The sequence below is a fragment of the Hipposideros armiger genome, unplaced genomic scaffold (assembly GCF_001890085.2).
Source record: "Hipposideros armiger isolate ML-2016 unplaced genomic scaffold, ASM189008v1 scaffold_111, whole genome shotgun sequence".
Lineage (NCBI taxonomy): Eukaryota > Metazoa > Chordata > Mammalia > Chiroptera > Hipposideridae > Hipposideros > Hipposideros armiger.
Window position 1 is genome coordinate 1,853,371 of NW_017731461.1, and position 9,114 is coordinate 1,862,484.

Genomic DNA, 9,114 nt, shown 5'->3' on the forward strand with positions numbered 1-9,114 from the left:
CGCTCACGCTGGCTGCCAGCCACACACAGTAGCTTACGGCAGCCCACTGCAACAGGGGCTGCAGCCTACGCCGTCGCCAGCAACTCACAGCAGCCCAGCTCCAGGTCGAGCTGTTGTTCACCATCTTAGCTGTAGAGGTCAGTGTTACTGGCCCTCATGTGGGATCCGAACCGGGGCCCTGCTGCTCAGAGCTGGCATCCCAAACCAGCTCTTAACCAATGCGCCACTTGGCTGGCCCAGCTACAGAACTTTAATTACCAGGGTGTGATGTCTCTAGGGTGAGCCCAGCTTAATGAGGAGAAGAGTAAGTCTTACCAAGAACCTCCATGGAGAAGTGGGGAATACTCACCCCAAGAGGGCAGTTGGGTTCTGCCAAATCACATTTGAATCCCAATATCTGGTCTACATAGATAAAGGCTTTAAGATAATGTTTTAGTATTACTTTTTATTGTGGGGAAATATATATAACATACACTTTGCCATGTTAAGCATTTTTAAGTGTTTAAAATGGCATTAGTTACATTCACAATGTTGTACAACCATTGTCACTATCTCCAAAATTTCTTTTTTTTAAAAATATTTTTTATAAGATTTTTATTGGGGAATTGGGGGATGGGAACAGCGCTGGGGAATTGGGGGAAGGGGAACAAACAAGTTGCTGTCCTTTTGTTCTTCAGTCTAGTTGTGGAGGACATTGCTTCACTGGCCCAAGTTGGCACCATCATTGCGCTGTTTCTGGGCCAGGCAGATCACTCGCTGGCTTCTGGACGGCCGCTCATGGCAGCTGCTGGCCGCTCACGCTGGCTGCTGGCTACACACGGTAGCCCATGGCAACCCACTGCAGCAGGGGCTGCAGCCTACGCCGTCCCGGCAACTCACAGCAGCCCAGCTCCAGGTTGAGCTGTTGTTCAGCATCTTAGCTGTGGAGGGCAGTGTCACTGGCCCTCATATGTGGGATCCGAACCGGGGCCCTCTGGCGTCCCAAGCCAGCTCTTAACCAATGCACCAGTTGGCTGGCCCAAAAATTTCTTAATCATTTCAAATAGACACTCTGTATCCATTAAGTGATTCCCAATTACCACTCCTCCACTCCAGGCCCTGGCAATCTCTAATCTATGTTCTTTCTCTATGAGTTTGTCTCTTCTAGACAGTTCAGGTAAGTGGAATCATAAATATTTGTCTTTGTGTCTGGCTTCTTTCACTTAACATATTTTTAAGGTTCATCCATGATGTTACATGTATCAGAATTTCCTTCCTTTTTAAGGCTGAATACTATTCCATTGTATGTACATACCACATTCTGTTTATCCATTCATCTGGAATGGACACTTGGGTTGTTTCCACCTTCTGGTTATTGTGAATAATGCTGCTATGCATATTGGTGTAGAAATACCTCTTCAGGTTCCTGCCTTCAATTCTTCTGTGTATATACCCAGAAGTGAAATTGCTGGATTGCACGGTAATTCTATGTTTAATTTTTTGAGGAACCACCATATTGTTTTTTACAGCAGCTGTACCATTTCACTTACCTACCAACAGAACACAAGGGTTCATCTGTCCCCATCCTCTCCAACAGTTATTATTTTCTGTTTTTTTTAAACAGTAGCCATCCTAATAGTATTACTTTAAAAACAAGAAATAAGCAAACAAATATATAAATATTTACCAGCGCTTCTCCAAGATCCAGTCTTTGCCACCTGGCAAGACTGAAGCACTTGCACACAGGAGAACCACGCATGTAGAGTCCTCTGTGAATGCTAGGGAAGGGCATTTTCTGGACTCTGGTGCAGCTCACATCAATATCTCCCAACAGTTTCCCTAGAGCTCAGCACAATTTCAGACCTGAAACTCCCAAGCTACCTCTGGCTCCTCAGGTGACCCAGAGATAACAGACTCCTCTCTGGGCATGGGTTAGTGCCCCAAAGGGAGTGCCAGCCAGCACTGGTGTGGGCCAGGCTGAAATGCTAGCCACACCCCTGTACCCATCTCCAAAGCTCAAAGATCAGCGTCATCTGAGGGGTCAATACTTCTGACATCAGTGGTGTATGAAATGGTCCTGATTAGGGAGAAGAGAGCACAATAGGGCAAAGGGAGGAGTCTGGGGCCCACCTTCTCTTGTACCCACAGTGCCTTGCTGCTGTTGAGGGTTGGTCCTGGCTGGGTCAAAAGCAGTTCCTGCAGTGGGACGCTATGTCCTCCTGGTGTTGTCATAGAACACCCTGTGCTCCCAGGAGGGGGAACACAGGTAGTGGAATGCTCTGGAGAGAGAAACAAGGGTGGGGTTATCTAAGTATTTCTGTGTCTGAGAGCATGAAGGGTGGAACCATGGTTATCTTGCTGTGTGAAAACAAGCAGCTAATTATGTAGAAGCATAATTAAAGACCCCAGATTGTCGGTGTCAGAAGAGTGAGGAATTGAGCTGCTGGTTCTGAGATGGTGGATTGGTGATACGGTATGGCCTAGAAACAGAAAAAAAAATCACAGGAACATTAAGATTGGAAGGAACTGCCTTGTCTCTCAGCCTAGTTCTTTTGACATCATCTCTAACAAATGAGCATAACTCTGCACTAACAGCCTCTTGAGGTCTGGCACGCCATTTGTTCGTTCATCATTGTATTTACAGTGTGGTAGCCAGCCTCCAAGAAAGCTCCAAGGTGACTCTCATCTCTAATATTCACAACCTTGTGTGGTCCTTTTGGTATTGAAGAGGGCTGACCTATGTGATCAATAGGCTATTATGGAAGTCATGGTATGTGACTCCCAAGGGTAGGTCATAAAGGGCATTGTGGCATCCACCTTGCTTTCTCTTGGATCATTTACTCTGAGGAGACAGGCACCACGTGTGGGGACACTCAAGTAGCCTATGAGGAGGGGTCCACATAGGGAGGAGCTGTAGCCCCTCCTCAAGAGCCGGCACCAACTTGCCTGCCATATGAGTAAGCCACCTTGGAAACAGATTCTCCAGCTTTGGTCAAGCTTTCAGATGATTATAGCCCCGGGCAACATCCTGCCTGCAACCTCGTGACAGACCCTGAACCAAAACCACACAGTCAAACCATTGACCCACAGAAATTTTGAGAGCTCATATGACACTAAATTTTGGGTGGTTTGTAATGCAGCAATAGCTAACTAAATACACAGCCTCTAGCACAGTGCTGGGTACATGGTCACCACTCCACTGTTGAGTGAATGAACCTTGCTTAGTATTGAACATTTCTGCTGATGGCCAACTTACCATCTCCCCACATAATTGATTCTATCTTTGGACAACTCTGTTAAAGATTATTAAAATTAAACTGGTTCTTTCTCAATAGAGCTCTGATCTTACTTTTACTCCTCTTTTGAATCACGAAATAATTATAAAATCTTTATATATGTTCTGCCCACGGAAATATACCCAGAGACTCCTTGCATGGAACCCCAAACTTTGTGGACAAAATTGAGCCACAGAGGTGCCATACTTCACAGCTGCCTTGAGGTGTAGAATCTTGGTGGCTTTTTTTTTTAAAGATTTTTATTAAAAATCTAGTTAGCATACAATATTATATTAGTTTCAGGTGTACATAATAGTTATTCAACACTTATATACCTAAAAGAGTGATCACCATGATAAGTCTAGCAACCATCTGACACGGTACTGCGCTATCACAATATTATTGACTACATTTCTTATACTGTACATCACATTCCCATGACTTATTTATTTTATACCTGGAAGTTTAGACCACTTATTGCCTGTCATCTTTCTTCCCCCGCTTTTTAATTTTTCAGTTACAGGTGACAGTCAATATTACTTTATGTTAATTTCAGGTGTATAGCACATGGTTAGACATTTATATAATTTAAGAAGTGAGCCCCCTAGTTAAGTACCTACCTGGCACTATACATATTAATAGTTTTACCATATTATTGACTATATTCCCTATGGTTTACTTTACATCCTCATGATTATTTAGTAACTACCAATTTGTACTTCTTAACCCCTTCACCTTTTTCACCCTGCCCTCAAACACCCTCCCATCTATCACCCTGATAAATCTAGTACCCATCTGACACCACACGTAGTTATTACAATATTATTAACTACACGAGCTTGGACAATTAGGTTCGCAAACTTATCCTAGAAAAACTGGCTACGTACCTCACTGCTAAATATCACTATGGTCACCTTCGAAGTACTCCCTTTGGGAAGCTATGCACCGACACCAGCGCCCAGTCTACCCTTCAAGGCAATTTTGGAACTCTTTTTCTGGAATGGTCATCGTATTACCCTTGATGTCCTGAGTGTCATCAAAACGTCTTTCTTTCAATATTTCTTTTATCTTTGGGTAAAGAAAGAAGTCATTGGGGGCCAGAACAGGTGAGTAGGGAGGGTGTTCCAATACAGTTATTTGTTTGCTGGCTAAAAACTCCCTCACAGACAGTGCTGTGTGAGCTGGTGCATTGTCATGATGCAAGAGCCATGAATTGTTGGCGAAAAGTTCGGGTTGTCTAACTTTTTCATGCAACCTTTTCAGCACTTCCAAATAGTAAACTTGGTTAACTGTTTGTGTCCAGTTGGTACAAATTCATAGTGAATAATTCCTCTGATTTCAAAAATGGTTAGCAACATTGTTGCAACAAGTTCTCAAACTTCAGGTCTTGTATTTCTTATGCTATACCCTACAGCCCCACGACTACTTTGTAACAACCAATTTGTACATCTTAATCCCTTCCCCTTTTTTATCCATCCCCTCTATCAGCTAAGAACCATCAAAATATTCTCTGTATCTGAGTCTGCTGCTGTTTTGTTTGTTTATTTTGCTTTTTTAGATTCCACATATAAGCGAAATCACATTACACTAGTTTTCACTGACATACTCCACTCAGCACAATACCCTCCAGGTCCATCCATACTGCCACAGATGACAAGAACCCATTCCTTTTCCTGGCTAAGTAATATTTCATTGTATATATGCACCACTTCCTCTTTATCCATTCATTCCATTGATGGACACCCAGGCTGCCTCCACATCTTGGCCATTGTAAACAATGCTGAAATGAACATGTGCACAGGTCCTTTCGAAGTAGCATTTGGGTTTTCTTGGATAAATACTGGGATTACTGAGTTCTTTGTCTCTTGTTATAGCCTCTGTTTTAAAATCTATTTTGGGGCTGGCCGAGTGGCACGTTGGTTAAGAACTGTCTTGGGATGCCAGAGGGCCCTAGTTCGGATCCCACATATGAGGGCCAGTGACACTGCCCTCTGCAGCTAAGACGTTGAACTGCAGCTAAGATGGTGAATGGCAGCTAGACCAGGGGCTGGGCTGCAGTGAGTCGCCAGCGACGGCATAGGCTGCAATCCCCTGCTGCAGTGGTTTGCCATAAGCTACTGTGTGTAGCCGGCAGCCAGCGTGAGCGGCCAGCAGCCACTGTTATCGGCCGTCCAGAGGCCAGCGACTGATCTGCCTTGCCCGGGGAAGAGCGCAATGATGGTGCCAGCTTGGGCCAGTGAAGCAACGTCCTCCACAACTAGACTGAAGAACAAAACAACAGCAACTTGTCTGTTCCCTTCCCCCAATTCCCCAATAAAAATGTTTTAAAGTAAGTAAGTAAGTAAGTAAGTAAATAAATAAATAAATAAATAAATAAATAAATAAATAAATAAATAAAATCTATTTTGTCTGGTATAGGTATTGCTATCCCAGCTTTCTTTGTTGCTGTTTCCACTTCCATTAAATAACTTTTTCCTTCCCTTTACTTTCAGTTTGTGTGTGTCTTTCAGTCTAAAGTGAATCGCTTGTAGGCAGCATATGTAAGGATTTTGTTTTCTTCTCCATTTAGTTACCCTATGTTTTTGAATGGAGCATTTAACCCACTGACATTGAAAGTAATTGTTGATAGATATGTAGCTATTGCCATTTTATTATTCATATTTTTTTAATCTCCCACCCCCTCCCCATCTGAAAGAAGTTCCTCTAATGTTCCTTGTAATACTGGTTTGGTGGTGATGAATTCTTTTAGCTTTTTCTTGTCTGGGAAGCTCTATCTGTTTTTCTATTTTAAATGATAGCCTTGTTGGGTAGAGTACCCTTGGTTGTAGGTCCTTGTTTTTCATCATTTGCACATTTCCTACAATCCCGTTTGGCCTGCAAAGTTTCTGTTGAGAAATCAGCTGACAGCCTTATGGGGGCTCCCTTGTAGGTAACTAACTGCTTTTCTCTTGATGTTTTTAGGATTCTTTCTTTGTCTTTAACCTTTCGCATTTTAATTATGATGTGTCTTGGTGTGGGCCTGTTTAGATTCATCCTGTTTGGGATGGTGTGCTTCCTGGGCTTGTATGTCTATTTCCTTTGCCAGGTTAGGACAGTTTTTGGTCATTATTTCTTCAAATAAACTCTCAATCCCTTGTTTTCTCTCGTCTCCTTCTGGTACCCCTATGATGTGAATGTTGTTAAACTTGATATTGTCCCAGAGGCCTCTTAAACTCTCCTCAATTATTTTATTTTATTTTTTTCTGTTCCAATTGGGTGTTTTCTGCTACTTTGTCTTCCAGATCGTTGATTTGATCCTATGCTTCATCTAGTCTGCTGGTAATTTCTTTTAGTGCATTCTTCATTTCAGTTATTGTATTCTTCACTTGTGACTGGTGCTTTTTTTATGGTTTCTATGTCCCTTTTTATTCTTGCTATCTCTTTGTTGAAGTTCTCACTAAGTTCCTTGAGCATACTTATAACCATTGTTTTAAACTCTGTGTCTGGTAGGTTGCTTGCCTCCATTTCATTTAGTTCATTTCCTGTAGTTTTCTCTTGTTCTTTCATTTGGGATGTATTTCTTTTTTTCCTCATTTTGGTTGCCTGTCTGTGTTTGTTTCTATGTATTAGATAAGGCTGCTATGTCTCCCAGTCTTGCTGGTGGCCTTATGCAGTAGGTGTCCTGTGGGGCCCAGTGGCACAGTCTTTCTGGTCACCTGAGCCGGGTGCTCCAGGAGTGTCCCTTGTATGGGTGATGTGTGCCCTCCTGTTGTAGTTGAGCCTTGATTGTTGTTAGCATGCTAGTCAGTGGTATTGACCCTCAAGCTGACTGGCTGTGGGGTTTGGCCATGTCCACGGCTTATAGGCTGCTGTGCGGGGGGTTTACCCCACATAGTGGGATTTATTCCAGAAGGCTCTGGTTCCTGTTGAGACTGTTCTTTGTGTGTGCCTCTTATGGGGCTAATTGGGTGGTGTTCTCTTGTGGTCTAAAGCCAATCTCTAAGTATGTTGGTTTTGGAGCCTCTTGGAATAGGCTCTGGTGCAGGCCCAGGTCAGCCACTGCCTATGACTGGCTGGGGGAGTACCTGGTAGATGCTACAAAGTGATCCACAGTTGGTCGCTGCCTGTGCTGTACCTGGAGGTTTGTGGGAGATGTCTACCACCAGTACCAGGTCTGGGGTAGCTCCGCTAAAAGCCAGGACACTCAGATGCCTGCTTCCACCTGCCAAACTCTTGTAAGGTTCAGCTGCCGATAAAGCCTCCTGTGGTAGGGAGTTGGGTGAGGCAGGGACTCATTGAGTCAGCAGGGTGGAGCAGTGCAGCTCACCAGGCCAATCAGATTCTGATTTGGCCTTTGGGGGTAGGCTCAACATTGGAAATATAGAGCCCACTAGTGGGCTACACAGAAAAGAAGGCCCACACAGGGAAAATGGGAACTGTCCCTTCAGTCCTTGGCCCAAAGTTGCTCAACTAAGTCTCTCCCCATATGTCTTCGACACCCCTAGAGTCACTGTCCCTTTGTTGGAGCCCGGGTGAGTGCCTGCGTGGGCCCTTCAAGAGGATGTCTGGGTTTCCCATAGCCTTTCATCCCAACCGGATGATTGGATTCTCCACTGTTTTTCACAGCCAGAGTTGTGGGGGTTCCTCTTTCCAGTACCAGTACTCAGGGCTGGGGAACCTGGTGTGGTGGGCTGGGGTCCCTTCGTCTTTCATGGGGAACCTCTGTGGTCTAGATATCTCTCCTGTGGGTGTGGCACCAGCCCATTTTGTGTCTCTGCCCCTCCTATCAGTTCCCATGTTGCTTCTTCTTTATATCCTTAGTTATAAAACTTTTGTTCAGCTAGATTGCAGATGTTTCTCCAGGTTGATTGTTCTATAATTTAGTTGTAATTTTGATGTGTTCATGGGATGAGGTAAGCATAGCATTTATATATTCTGCAATCTTGGATTCTCTTTCGAATGTTGTTGTTTTCTGAGAGGGCAGAGGTCTTGTCTAATCTTGTTTATTCTTGTGTAGTCAGTGCCCAGAACATTGACTAGAACTTAGTAAGTGCTTAATAAATATTTTTTAAAAAAAATAAATGAATTTAATTAATCTTTTTCTCCTCTGTTCAGTTGTACAGTATATGTACGTTTGTCTTTACCAGGTAATTTTGAATTGTTTTCCAAGGTGATGGTACCACTTTTTCTTTATCTCTTTCAATAATAGGACCTTCCCGAACAGACTTTTTGATTTTCTTTTTTTTTTCACTCATATCTCCCATTTTTGCATGCTCTTCTTTCTGGGAGATTTCTTCGCTCTCTATTCAGTTTTTTTGTTTTTGCAATCATGTTTTTAATGTACAGGAGCTTTTTAAAAAAAATCTGTGAATGTTTTTTTACAGTGTCCTGTTCTTATTTTGTCAGTGTTATATATTCTTTTAACTCTCTGATGATATTAATGGTATTTTAAAATGTTCTTGCTGTATAATCTCAGTTTTTTCAAGTTTCTTTTTAAATGTGTTGCTTATTTTGGTCTTTATCTTACATGTTAAGATCTTTTCTCAAATGACTGCTAATCTTTGTTTGTCTGCTTAAATTTAAGAGTGTAGATTTTAAAGCCTATTTGAAACTCCAAGTACATGAGTAGTACTTGTTGACTATGAGCTTCAGTGTTGGGTGATCCACTGGAATGTTTAGTTGGGGAACCCCCAATGTAAAAATATTTAGGTTTTTCCATTTTAGTTGGTCATGTTTCCCTAGGAAGTTTCTCCCATCCTCCTGCCTGGATGGTAAAGGCCCAGGTACCAGTGTTATTGGGGCCAACTGTAAGAAGTAGGATGGGACTCAGCATTCAGAGGGCATACTCTGATTTAATCTGTCTGTTTCTTTTTTTTTTTTT